Source organism: Artibeus jamaicensis, unplaced genomic scaffold (genome assembly GCF_021234435.1).
Source record: "Artibeus jamaicensis isolate MK-2021 breed Jamaican fruit bat unplaced genomic scaffold, CSHL_Jam_final scaffold_833, whole genome shotgun sequence".
Lineage (NCBI taxonomy): Eukaryota > Metazoa > Chordata > Mammalia > Chiroptera > Phyllostomidae > Artibeus > Artibeus jamaicensis.
This window is the reverse complement of record NW_026522056.1, coordinates 16,602,008-16,615,909: the sequence shown is the minus strand read 5'-3', so window position 1 is coordinate 16,615,909 and position 13,902 is coordinate 16,602,008. Positions and strand designations below refer to the sequence as shown.

The window sequence follows — 13,902 nt, the reverse complement described above, 5'->3', positions numbered from 1 at the left end:
CGATTCGACATACCATCTGTCGGAGGCACGTAACCACCCCAATATTTTTATTAAAAGATAATGATCATGCCTCTACTCATTTAATATTCACCATCCACCTAAGCTAGGACAATTTTTCTTATGTTTATGTGGGAAAATTCTGACAAAGGCCACTCCATTTCTTCCTTCATTATTGCACTTGAAAGTCTAATTTCCCTTGATGAAAATCAGTTTTTCCAGTGACAGAGAAAAGTGATTAAATATGTTCAGTTCATAGCTAACTTATCTCATTGCCTGCCATCTCAATAGCTGAGTAATTGGGAGAGGAGCATAGCAATAACAGTGATACGAGTTACAGGAAATTAGGAGCCCATGATTTGCCTTCCTGGACACAGCCTGGTATTGACCTTTCTATGACCAAAATGGGTATGATAGCGCATACTTATTGCCCCAGGTGTTGTGCTTCTCTGTCACACACTGATTGGAGTGCAGCTGGAATAATCAGAAGTGACGGGGGTGACAGCGCTGCCTCCATCTGTTTGAACTTGAAATCCAGAGACCACAGTGTTTGGCAAATAAGGCTTCGAACGTGCCTTTTGCATTTTGCTTTAGCTTTTAAGCTAAAAGACAGCTTACATATTAACTATTTTTTTCTTTGATATAATCTTTATTGTATTTTTTCCATTACCATCTAGTCCCCTTATGTCTCCCTGCCCCCAGGAAACACCCCACTGTTGTCCATGACCATGAGTCCTTTTTCTAAGCTTTATTTTTAAATGAAGATTTCCCCTTAAATGTTTTGTTTAAAAGAAGACCAGTCCTTGTGCAATCTAGTGGAAAACTAAAAAAGAAAATGAGGATTCTCATAATTTGTGACTATTGAACAGAAAGTGTCTAATTATCATAGGAAGTCTTTCAATGCTTTAGTGTCATAATTGGACAAAGAACACTCACCATTCACAAGTAACAAACCTGTTTTGAAGGAGATAGCCTCTGAAAGTGACTCACACAGAGACTAGCATGGCAATGCAGTTCACCAGCAGCCAGCAATGACCTTGAAGTCAGTGAGTGCACTTATATCCACTTATCCCTTCCTTATTTAGGTCGTCATCTCTTGAAGTACCAGAATAAAACTACATATTTTCTCTCCTCAAATAATCTAAGACTTACACAATAAAGAAATATCATTTACATAAAACAATATGTTGTTTACCATATCCTAAGTCCAAAATAAAAATATGAATCTTAACTACTAATAGAAAACGTGAATTTTCAGTCAGTAAGATGGCTTTTTAGGGTAATTATTCAGAGATTTTTTTTTCTTTAAACACCCATACAGGCAACCCTGGCGGGCTATAATATTCAGGTGTGTCCTTACCTGGATGCCTGCGTAGCAGTTAGGCAGGCCCTTCCTATTCTGGGAAGCATGCCAGAGTACAGGTAAGTAAGGGTAGCATTGTTTTAAATATAAAAATGCGTGCAATTTATTTTTAAGCAAGAGCTTTGAAAATGTTAGCACATGAAATATTATCAAACAAATTCCTTGCAGAACTTCGCTGATCTCATAAAACCCAATGATGTTGGTGTGAGGCCATCAAGGGTACAATTTATATTCCATTTTGGCAAGTGCTAAGTATACTCTCTTCTGTTAATTCTGCTTCAATAAACGTAAAAACTAAAAAGCTGGCTCTATTCAATTTATACCAGATCGTCCCTATTCTACATTTGGAAACTAATAACAGTAATGAAAATCCAAAAATATACATCTCCTAATCCTTTCTTAAATTCCCTTACAGTTTTGCTGGCTGCCCTTTACTTCAAGCCTAACCTAGGTGCAAAAGATGACCATACAGGTAATGTGGGTAAGATACAGATACTGAGCTATGAGTGGGGAGAAACTATTCCAAACCAGGTCACGTTGGAGAGTAAATGGGACACTATTCTAATTACAGGGGACAAGTGGCAAAATCTGGGGCTTAGACTCACCCTGTGACTTAGGTCTTAGTGTTATCAAATCCGCTTGTCTTTGGAGTTAATCTTGTGTGAATTTCTTTACTATGGGTCTCTTTCTCACTCTTGGTTCTGCTTTCTCGGGGCTGGATTTCTTCCCCACCTGGGTTCATGGACTCACAGCGTGTCAGGTCTCTAGCTCTCATTCTGATACGCATTTCTATCTGCTGCCTGGCTCTGTCCCTCAGAGACAAAATTGCTACCACCATGTAATCCTTCTAACTTATGAAGAAAGGACATTTCTCTCCTCAAAGCCTATACCACCTCCAGGAAGAACTATTGGTTCCACTTTGGTCACATGCACCACCCTGAACCAGTGAGGTTCAGCATCATCATTGTAGTGTGCAAGTAAATTACTAATTGATTACCACATCTGGGCCATAAAGGCCATCCTGGGAAAGTGTGCAATGACAAGTAATCACTTTGTTAGTCTCACACTAGTATGTTATATAGATGGAATTTGAACCTAATTTCTGACAATAAAAATCCTTGCTTTTTTAAAATACATCATGTTGTCTGTTCTACACAGACAAGAAAGATAATAAATGATGACAAATTTTAGGCAACTCATTTTTTAAAAAGATTTCAACCTGTTCTGATTCAAGTGGCCTTATCAATGTGGTTCTCCATATGCTCTTTGACAGTGATGTACTGATTTATTAAGACACAGATTTTTATTAGTTTCTTTCTTTGTGTGTTAATTATGGGCTGTAGTCAAATCACCTAATGCGATAGCTCGAGATGGCAACAAACTCTTCAAATTGAGTGTACATACTTCCTTTTATTGTGCTTTATTTTATTGTGTTACACAGATATTGCATTTTTTAAAAAATTGAAGATTTGTGGCAACCCTTCATTGAACAAGTCTATCGGCACCATTTTTCCAATAGCATTTGCTCACTTTCATTTCAGACCACTGCAATAAACTGAATATTACCATTAGTGAGTCACATGACTTTTTTGGTTTTCCAGTGTATATTAAAAGTTATGTTTATACTATACTATAGTTTATTAACTCTGCAAGGCATTATGTCTAAAAAAGTTATATATATATGTGTGTGTGTATATATATATATGTGTGTATATATATATGTATATATGTGTATATATGTATCTTGATTAAAAAAAAACACTTTCTTGCCAAAAAATGCTAACCATCACCTGAGCCTTCAGCGAATCTATGCCTTTGCTGGCGGAGCATCTTGCCTTGATGCTCATGGTCACTGACTGCTCAGGGTGGTGGCTGCTGAAGGGTGGTGGGGTGGCTGGGACAATTTCCTAAAATAAGACAAAATTAAGTTTGCTGTAGCAATTGACTCTTTCTTTCATAACCAGTTCCCTGTAGTATGTGATGCTTTTTGACAACATTTTATTCACAGAACTTCTTTCAAAACTGGAATCAATCCTTTCAAACCTTGCTTTTGCTTTATTGTCTAAATCTATGTAATACTCTAAATCCTTTGTTGTCATTTCAAGAGTCTTTGTAGCATCTTCACCAGGAGTACATTCCATCTCAAGAAACCGCACTCTTTGCTCACCCATTGGAAAAAAGAAAAAAACCCTCCTCATTCCTTTAAGTTTCATCCTGAAATTGCAGCCATTCAACCAAACCTTCAGGCTCTGCTTCTAATTCCAGTTCTCTTGCTATTTCCATCACATCTACAGTTACTTCCTTTACCGAAGGCTTAAAACCCTCTAAGGCATACATGAACATTAGAATCAAACTTCTTTCAAACCCCTGTTAATGTTGATATTTCGACCTCTTCCCATGAATCATGAATGTTTTTAATAGCAACTCAAATGGTGAATCCTTTCAAAAAGATGTTCAACTTCCCCAGATTCATCAGAGGAATCACAATCTGTGACAGCCATAGGTTTACAAAATGTATTTCCTAAATAAGACATAAAAGTCAAAATGACTTCTCAGTCCATAGGCTGCAGAATAGATGCTGTGTTGTGTTGTGTTATATTGTGTTAGCAGACAGGCAAACAATGTTAATCTCACTGTATATCTCCATCGGAGCTCTTGGGGGGCCATATGTCTTGTCAACAAGCAGTCATATTTTGAAAGGAATTTTTTTTGAGCAGCTGTCCCATCAGTGGACTTAAAATATTTAGTAAATCATGCTGTAAAAAGATGCGCTTCCATCTAGGCTTTTACATTCCATTAATAAAACACAGAGTAGATTTTACATAATTTTTAAGGGCATGAGACTTTTGGAACAGTAAATGAGCATGGCCTTACCAGAAAGTCCTCAGCTGCATTAGCCACTAAGAGTCAGCCTACCATTGACTTTTCCTCTAGAACCATGAACATCCTAAATGCTGTCTTCTGCCGATAGAAGACTGTTTTGTCTACCCTTGAAAATCTATGGTTTAGTGTAGCCCCCTTCCTAGCTAGACCTGGATAAATTGCTGCAGCTTCTACATCAGCACTTGCTACTTCATCTTTCATGTTTAATGTTTATGGAGGCGGCTGCTTTTCTTAAACCTCATGAGCCAACCTTTGCTAGCTTCATACTTTTCCTCTACAGCTTCCTCTCTCAGCCTTCAAAGAATTGAGAGACTTAGGGCCCGACTTCACATTAGGCTTTAACTTAAGGGGATGTTGTGACTGTTTTAATCTTCTTCCCAGACCACTTCAACTTTGTCCACATCAGCCCCAAGGCTATTTTGCTTTGCTATTATTCCTCTGTACACTGGAGGAGCACTTTTCATTGGCCTCAAAAACTTTTCCTTTGCTTTTACAACTTGGTTTAACTGGTGCAAGAGGTGTAACTTCCAGCCTTTCTCAGCTTTCACCATGCCCTTCTCGTGAAGCTTAATGATTTCTAGGTTTTAATGTAAAGTGAGAGATGTACAACTCACGTCACTTAAACAATTAGAGGCTATTGTACCCTATTGTACAATATGTACCATATTGCCCAATGGTAATTCACACAGCTAGAACACTTTAAACATTCTGGGAGAACAATGCTGAAAAGGTTTCTTGTCTATTTCTAAGTGAGTGCATTATCAGTGGTAAATCTTATACAAACAGGAAAATATAATACTAATATGAAATATTATTTATCTATGAAGTAATTTGAAATATTTGAGTGATTTCTTCTGATATCATAATATAAAGATAGACATGATATCTGCTAATATAAAGGTAGACATCAGTTTCAAATATGTTAAAATTCAACACATATTTAAAGTTCTTGGGTAATTATTAATTTGTCTATGTGACATAATATGCTGGACATGTCCCACTCTTCCATATTTAATTACTATAATTACGTCCTTTAAGTTTAACTATGAATACTCAAATTCTGAACACTGTAATAAAAACTTCCGCTTCCACCATGATTTAAAAATTCTTCATTTTTATTTTTTATGTAGGCTTAAGAGGAAAACATCAGCACTTGTTTTTGTTTTGTTTTTTAAGGAGATTGTAGATGTCACCCACTCTTTCTTTCTTTGAAATGATCACAATGTAATTAAAATATGTGCTAGCAGGAAGTCATGGACTTGAAAGAAACATTACAAATCAGTTTCTGCCCTGGCTGAATGGTTCAGTGGGTTGGAGCACCATCCCATATACAAAAAGTTTGCAGATTCTGTCCCTGCCTGGTCCCGGGTGCACACAGAGGCAACTGGTCGTAGTTTCTCTCTCTCTCTCTCTCTCTCTCTCTCTCTCTCTCAAATCAACAAGCAGGTTTGCAAGTAAGGATTTTTTTAAAAAGTCAATTTCTATCTAATTGCAGTAATAGTTAGATTATAATTTTCCTGAAATCATTGAGGACATTTGTGTTCCCCAGGCCTCCCTCTAGATTTTATTATGTTAACTTTGTTCCTAGAAGCATCAAACCATTGGCTACACTCTAGAAAGCGTGTTTCCTTGGTTTTGCTCCCTGAAAATTGGGGCAGCAAAGTTTCATTATGAAAATATCTCTAGCATTGAACCAAAAATCATCCTCAGGTTGTTAACAAAACTGATTTTGAATGATTTAGAATATGATGGTATGTAAACTGTAAAGCATATGATAAATGCTGTTAATTACTAGAATTCATAAAGTCTCCTTTGGAACTGGAAAACATTGACCCTTAGATGTTATTTATAACTTAAGTGGATGCCAAAATGTATGTTTTTCTTGTTCAAAATGGGACATTGGATAATATTGAGTTTGTCTAACTGCATCATATAAAGATGAGAAACAAGACAATTGAAAAAACACCTAAAATATTATAATTATTCCATTATATTATAATTACTTTCAATATATTTTAAATCCTCATTAAAATAGCACTATATTTACTTATCTAAATACCCAATATCCTGCCAGGCACTGTGGAAGAGGGAAATGGATTAGATGACATGCTTTCCTCATGAAAGAACACTCTTCTTTGGAAGACGGGACAAGCAGAAATAGCTTGCCAATGATACATGGGAACTTATACCAGATTGTATTACTTACCTTCACCTTGGTTAAGGCTGTGCCGTAAAGAACTCAGCAGACCGCTGTAGTATCTGCAAGAGAAGAGGGTATTTCCATATGAAGGATGTTTGATCAGGGAAAGAGGATCCATCAAGAGCCCTGTTTCCCGTGCCAGGAAGACTACTGCCTGAAAAAAAACCTGTCAGTCAATTGAAATTTAGTAAAATTTCCTACTACCTCACAATCTTTATAAAGAGAGAGACGAGCAATGAATATTTTACTTGCTACTGTGTTTCTTGAAGTTCCTAGAATATAGTAAATGCTAGATTAATAATTGCTAATTGACTGATTACCAAAGTCCTCTAATCTGCCTTTCAAACTTCACTACATCAAGGCTGGAGGAGGACTATGTGTGGACATGCCTCCTTCTAACTGAGACTTGCCAATATCTGCCGTCATCTTTCATTCCTTTCACCCAGGGAAACAGATATCTCCCTTTCCTCTTCAAATTTAGTTCCTTCACCAGCACTTTTAATCTCAACTCCTACTACCTCCAGGGCCAGACTGAACTACCCAGCCCTGCCCCTCTCACTCCTTCCTCTATTCCTTTAACCAATAATATCCCCTCCCTTTGACCCAGGGTTTATACTTGTATAGTATTGCCTTCTGTACAAGCCCCCACTTCTCCCTTCCCATTCAATCTTCCATAGAGTCGTCTCCTTTGTGGTAGGGCATTTCCTTCGATTCACAGGCCAGCGTGCAGTCCACTGAGCCACACCAGCCAGGGCAGGCAGTGCATTTCCTTACTTCTCTTTCCTTATCTGAATAGTCAGGACTCTGCCCTCACCGCACATTGGAAGATGTTCTTCCATGGGAAGATGTCATTCCAAAAATTGGTAAGTTTCAAAATAAATGGGTACCTTGGGGTGGTAATACGCATATTGATTGCCCTCTTAAAACTCTGGTTTTTAACTCTACCACATTTTCTACTTTTCTGGCAAGTTCTTCTCTCTTTAAGGGCTTTTGCTATTCATTTGTAAGTTATTTGAGTGCTCTTCTTACACCTCCTTCTTCTCTCTTATACATTTTGGTGCAGCTCAAACTTCTGTTCTTAAACCAGCACCATGTTCACCCTATAAACTCTCCCTGGGTGGTCTCATCCACACATACTTTGAACCTCTCCTTCTATGCCAGTAAAACCCATTTTCTCCTCTGTTAGTTTTTCCATTAACACCGAGATGGTTGTTGAATATCCTAGCCACATACTCACTATTCCAGACACACAGTAGAAGAAACAAGGCAAGTATATATAGAACTACATCACATAGTCACACTTACAGTCAAAGGGAATCCAGATGCGTAGTCTGTGACTGCAAAATCACGGCTCGGTGACAGCCATACCCAAATGAAGGGTCGCCACATTTTTGGCAATAACATTTCTGCCATAATTATATTGCCCTCATTAAAGCTTCAGTGCCTGAATGCCTGAAATTTTACTGTAGTAGGACAAAAACTATGTTAGTCTATGGGTTAACTAAGGATCTATAAAACATCTTTAATAAAAATTTCCTAGAATGAATTTAGCCTACAGACTATTATATTTTTAAGTATGACTTGTCATACTTTCTTGCAATTTCTTTTTCTTTTGCCCTCAAAAATATAAAAACTAAAGTTGTTCTCTTTATTTCAAAAGTGGTTTATCTATTCTGTGGGATTGCTCTAGTCCTTATTCTATATCTGTTACGCCTGTCACACTTTAAGGACATCTTAAGGAAGCTAAAAAAAAAAAAAGGTCTGTTGTGCTGTTTTGGCTTAATGCTGAGAATACTGTTGACTTGCTTCTCAGGCATTAGCCGTGCTCATCACGTTTGACCCAACGAACTTGAAAGGTGTTTTCCACAGCTTGACAGAAACAAAGAAATTCAGCATCATTTTAAGTGTGCCTCGGCAGGCTTAAGGGTCCTGATGAAACAAATATTTGAGAACTGTGACAATAGTGCTGAAATTAAGCTTGATATTAGAACTGAAATTACAATTCAGCTGTAACTCCTTTCTGAACACACATGTAGGTGACACAGGAGAATTCTAAAAAGCTGGAAACCTTCTAATGCTCTCTTTACTGCTCTTTCAAATGCAGGGACCCTTTCTCTAAAATTGCTTTTTCTTTTAAGCAAATATATTTGTATATATTGTGGGTGCTTATTTTTTTTTTAAATATAAGATATATATGTGTTTTTTTTAAATTTATCTTTAGAGGGGAAGGGGAGGAAGGAGAGAGGGAGAGATTTTATAGGGAGGCAATACTGAGCTACAAGCAGGGCTTTTTTTAAAAATCTCTAGTCTTCCCTTTGAGACTTTCAGTGGGAAAATATTTACTTACCCATTGGACAAGTTCTGTCCCCCTCTCATCTTTCCTACCTACTCCCTCATGTGAATTCACAAAAGGCTTTTCATGACACTTTATTTCCAGATGTGACCTCTTATCAAAACTCTAGCCACAAAATTATTCCTGAGAGTTGGAAATAATACACAGGAAATCTCCTCCTGTGTGTATATTGCCATTGTAGATGGCTACCTTTTTGTATCCAAATGTATGATATTCCCCCAAATCCAATCTTTCTCACCTACTCATTTTCTCCAGTGGCCCTTCTTTCTTTCAGCATCCAACTTTGATGACCATGGATATGGCACTTTGCCCCTGAATATAACCTTGGGACAACTCTTCTTCCAATGGTGCAGTAGTTGGAGGTTAGTGTCATGTCAAACATTTAGGGTGCAGTAGTACAGAAGGACCTTCTAAGCTGAATCTAAATATTCTGTTTTCATGAGAATGGAAGGTGTAGGTATTCAAGTTCTCATTCCAGCACATGCTTTCACAGGTGTTATTAATATATAATGTCCACTCACCTGCATACTCTTATTTCTGTTCTTTTCTTTTCTATGTGGAAACTTGTTGGGTGTTGTGGCACCTTCAGTACATGTGTCAATGTCTAGTCATAGACATAGCAAGCATTTTCCTAAATCCAAGAACTATCCCCCCCGATTGTGAGTTTCCATCCCAAACATACATATTCCACCATTGGAATGTTCTACTCCAAAGGAAATGTTCAGTAACTGTAGTGATTTTAGCTCACAAAGGCACAAATCTCCATGTGAACAGTCTAAGAAGATCTTAGCCCTAGTGGAGGTAGGGTATGACCCATTCCCAGGTCCACATTCTATGACACTTAGTGTCAGCTGCAAACATTTTATTATATTGTGTGTCTAGTTTGGGGTGCAAACATGGTCATGCAAGATCGAGGTTATCTGTATGCAGTGCTTGCTTCTCTAGCCAAATAGTAATATTTGTCTCACAAAAGGCCTTCAAGGCCCTAAATACACAAGAAAAATTATAATAAATATTTATCGATAGATTTGTAAACTATAGTTAAGATTCGATAAATTTATGAACCAGACTTAAGATACAGGTTGCTGATATTAAATAGAAAGGGGCACATTTGATTTAGTACAAAATCTTTACTAACAAAATGTCTAATGGTCACTTTAGTATATTAAACATCAAACAGGAATAGAGTCTGAATTTTCTGTCATCATGAAACCAACCTTTACATTTCTCCAAAACCATGAACAAGGTATTTCCTCTCCCCATCTTTGTCTCACCAACATTTCACTGTTCCACATTTTTCTTTCACGTACTTACTGTGATTTGTAATATTTGTCAGTGCTTTTGGACTCCTTCTAAACAACTCAAAAGCAGTACAGAGTTTATACTCAGCATCAAGTTATCAATTCTGTGCAGTTTGTCCAAAATCATGATCATAGTTCAGTTTGAAAAAGTGAAGAGAAATTTTGCCGTTTTAGGAGACTAATGATACTATGCTGGACAGCCCGATTCCAGTCAAGTTCACCTCAAGATTGTGGCAGCCAAATAATACATTTAAGATAACACTGCTCCCTTGAAACACATCTCTAGGGGAAACAATTGTGCAATAACACTAATAATGCACATTTGTAAGTGTCAGAGCGAGAGGCTAGACTTGCAGTTTTCTTTCCAATTTTCTCCAAAGTACTAAAAAATTCCGGTTTTTCCAGGCATTCAGAGGAAGTTCTCTGCCTGTCTCCCTCCCTCTCTGAGAAACTAAGTGGAGCCTCAAAGTCCTGCTCTCCATGTTGTGCCATTTCATCACTACCTTGACTTTTTACCTTGATCATTTTTTTTAATTTTGATTTTTGGTTATTTTATATTCAGGAGTTAATATATAACCTGTCAAAATTATTATCTTATCATCATTATTTTTATGAGCATTCTTATAAAAATTATGTGTAGTTTTACATATTAATTTTTTTTATATTTTCACATTTGTTATCTGACCCAGGCTTGGAGGGGGGCGGGGGCCTGTGCCAGGGAAGTAAAGCACGGATCACAGTGCTCCTGGTAGAGCTGAGGGAAATGTTGAAATGCTAAATGCATTGCATAGGGTCACACAGCTAAGTAGCAAGAAAAGTCAGGTTCCCTACGCTTTTATAAATTTTTACCACCTCAATTTATATATTTTCAAAACTAGCTTTTTAAGCCTATTTAGTTTCTAAAGTCATTTCTTTTCATTTTTAATAAAACTTCTCCAAATGTCTGTACCTTCCCACTTTTTTTTGTCTGCAAAATGCCTCCTTTCTGGATCACACATGACAACCTTTTATTTTGAGTTTACTACCCTCTGCATGCCCCTGAATGTTGTTGGCACGTCTGTCCATTCTCTGAATTTCTCTTCCTCTTTTCCATTTCACTTCCTCACTGTCATCTCATGCATCTCAGTCACCTTGTATGGGGAAGGTATTGAAGGGCTAGGAGCAAAAGTACATTGTGATTTACTTTATTTTTGTTCAACACACACTTACTGAGAACTAGCCACATGTCAGGCACTATTCTAAAGCTGTGGGGAGAAAAATCTCACCTAAATGTAGTTTGTATTCTAGTGGGGGAGGACAGACAAAATACAGACAGAGATAAAACAGAGGAGGGGGATAAAGTGCTCCAGTGGTGTGTGGTGTAAATGTGAATTAATATTCTGCAGAGAAGCAGAAGCAACAGGTGGTATTCACGGGGACAGAGAGAGCTTTGTTTTGGGGAATCGCCTGGCACAACTGCAGCAGCTGGCAAGTCAGAAGTTTGCAGGGCAGGGGGGAGGCTGGAAATTCCAAGAATCCTCATGGTCACACATGGCAGTAGTTCATCGTTTTGTATGGCTGAGTCGTATTTCATGGTGTGTATGCCCCACATCTTCTTTATCCAATCAGCTATCGCGGGACACTTTGGTTGTTTCTATGGCTTGGAAACCATGAATAGTGCTGCAATGAATGTAGAGGTGCATATACCTTATCTTAGTGAATAAATGGTTTTCAGTGTTTCAGGTAAATGCCCAGAGGAGGGATGGCTGGGCCATTTGGTAGCCCTATTCCTAATATCTTGAGGAACTGCCATACTGTTTTCCACAGTGTCTGTACCATCCTGTAGACCCATGTCTCCCCAGTAAATTTTTTAAAAAGAGTTGATGTTGATGTCTTGAGTCCCAGGGCAGTCTAGAGGGGGAACTGCTTCCTCTTCAAGGAACTCCAGCCTTTTCTCCTTTGACTGATAAGATGAGACTCACCCTTATTGTGAACAGGAATTCTCCTTCCTCAGTGTCTAATGATTTCAACATTAATTGCATCTAAATGATATTATCACAGCCACATTTAATGGATGTTTGATCAGACAACTGAGCACCATAGCTTGGCCAGGTCAACACACGAAACTAACCATTGCAAACTGTCAGTAGTGAGACAGAAGTATCTGGATCAATAGATGGTGTTTGGGGGTAAAAGCAATCAAAATAAAAAGCGTAAAGAGTACATTTCATGTTTGGGAACAGTGGAGATAAGTTCGGAGAGGGGCTGATCCTGTGTGCCTTTGCACAGGAGTAAACAACTGGCTTTCCTCCTAGGGGTAAGGGAAGACAGCACATAATCTTAGTCATAAAATAACCCCCTGGCTGCTGTAGTAACTACAGACTGGAGGGAAACAGAGGCAGGCGCAGGGAGCTCTGTCAGAAGCTATAGAAATCATCCAGGCTGGTGTCCATGGCAACTTGAAATCAGGTGTTAAGTCTGTGTTGGTGAGAAGAGATAGAAAACATGGGGAAGAGGGTATCTGAGGGTACGGTTGAGCTATTAAAACAAGACCTACCCTGTCCACATTAGAATTCTTACTGCCTGAGGGTTTCTATAACTTCCAGTTGCATGCATTTCCAGATGGCAAAGAGCTGAGTGACTCAGCTTTTCAGCTGATGTTACTGCAGAGCTTCCCAGCTGATGGGCCACGGCACACTGGTGTCTCAGGGAACGCTTAGCCTTCAGCCTCAGAGCATCCACAGAAGGCTGGGGGTGGCTGCACCGCTGGGACCGTTGTCGAAGTCTGCCAGCCACCTTGCCTGGGGCTCTGGGTTTCCTCCAGTTTACTATAGGGAGCCATATAAGTAGTACCATTTGTGTGTGTGTGCACTCCGATGTAAGAATGAGGAAGAAGCACTGTACTCTTGTATAGAGTGAAGCTCCCTTCCCCAGAATTTTGAACCGTATTTCCTACTGTGCCTTTATCATTTTTGTGCTTAATAGTAGATTATATTTATAGACTGCTTTTCCTATACCACGAAATGTTCCAGGCATATGACATGTATTATTATGTATAATTTAAACAACAACTAGATTCAATATTAAGCACAGTAAAGAAAGGTAACTTCCCCAAGATGTTTAATGGTAGAGTGTTGATGTGAATGTAATTCATTACTTCTCAGAGGCCAAAACTGATCTTGAAGGTACGGCTCTTTCATGACTCTTTTCACAGTGGGTTCAGTCTGCTCTCCATTTTGCCATCCTCTTTTTATATTCAATTTGTGTGTCTGCCAACCTATCTTTTATCTTTCCTCCCTTCTTTCATTTCTGTCTTATATCCTATGTGCAATTCTTCTCTGCTTTCATAGAAAGCTTGTCATGAAAATAAGCAGGTTAAACAGGGAAGAAGGAATCTAAGGGCCTGAAGTCATTATAGTCAGTCAGAACCCCATCTGGGCAGGAGGCTGGTCAATCAGCTTGCACCCAGCATCCTGTCTCCAATTCTGCCACTCCTGGCCATATTATTCCCTGCTGAGCACTAAACAGAAATAGCTGCAGCTCTTTCTTAGTGCAGAGTTATTTTGAAGACCTAAGGCACCGGAAGAATAGATATATTTAGCAGGCATTTCTCATTATTCTGTTTGCCTAAATTGTCTTAACACTTTAAGATTCTAATTTACATTTTCTTATCTATAGTTTTTAAAATTCAAATATAAGCCATCCATGTCACATGCTATTAGTCAAACATCACCATCAGGAATTGGAAATGTAATAGACACAAGCACTGCCAATCAAGCAGTGCAATTATAGGAGTGCAACAGCATTTTTATTGGATAAAACATGC

General features: G+C 38.3%; 1 pseudogene; it reads right to left on the bottom strand.

The window, feature by feature from the left end:
- Nucleotides 1-3,167: 3,167 nt before the first annotated feature.
- Nucleotides 3,168-6,869, bottom strand: LOC119036905 (tigger transposable element-derived protein 1-like; annotated as a pseudogene).
- Nucleotides 6,870-13,902: the final 7,033 nt, after the last annotated feature.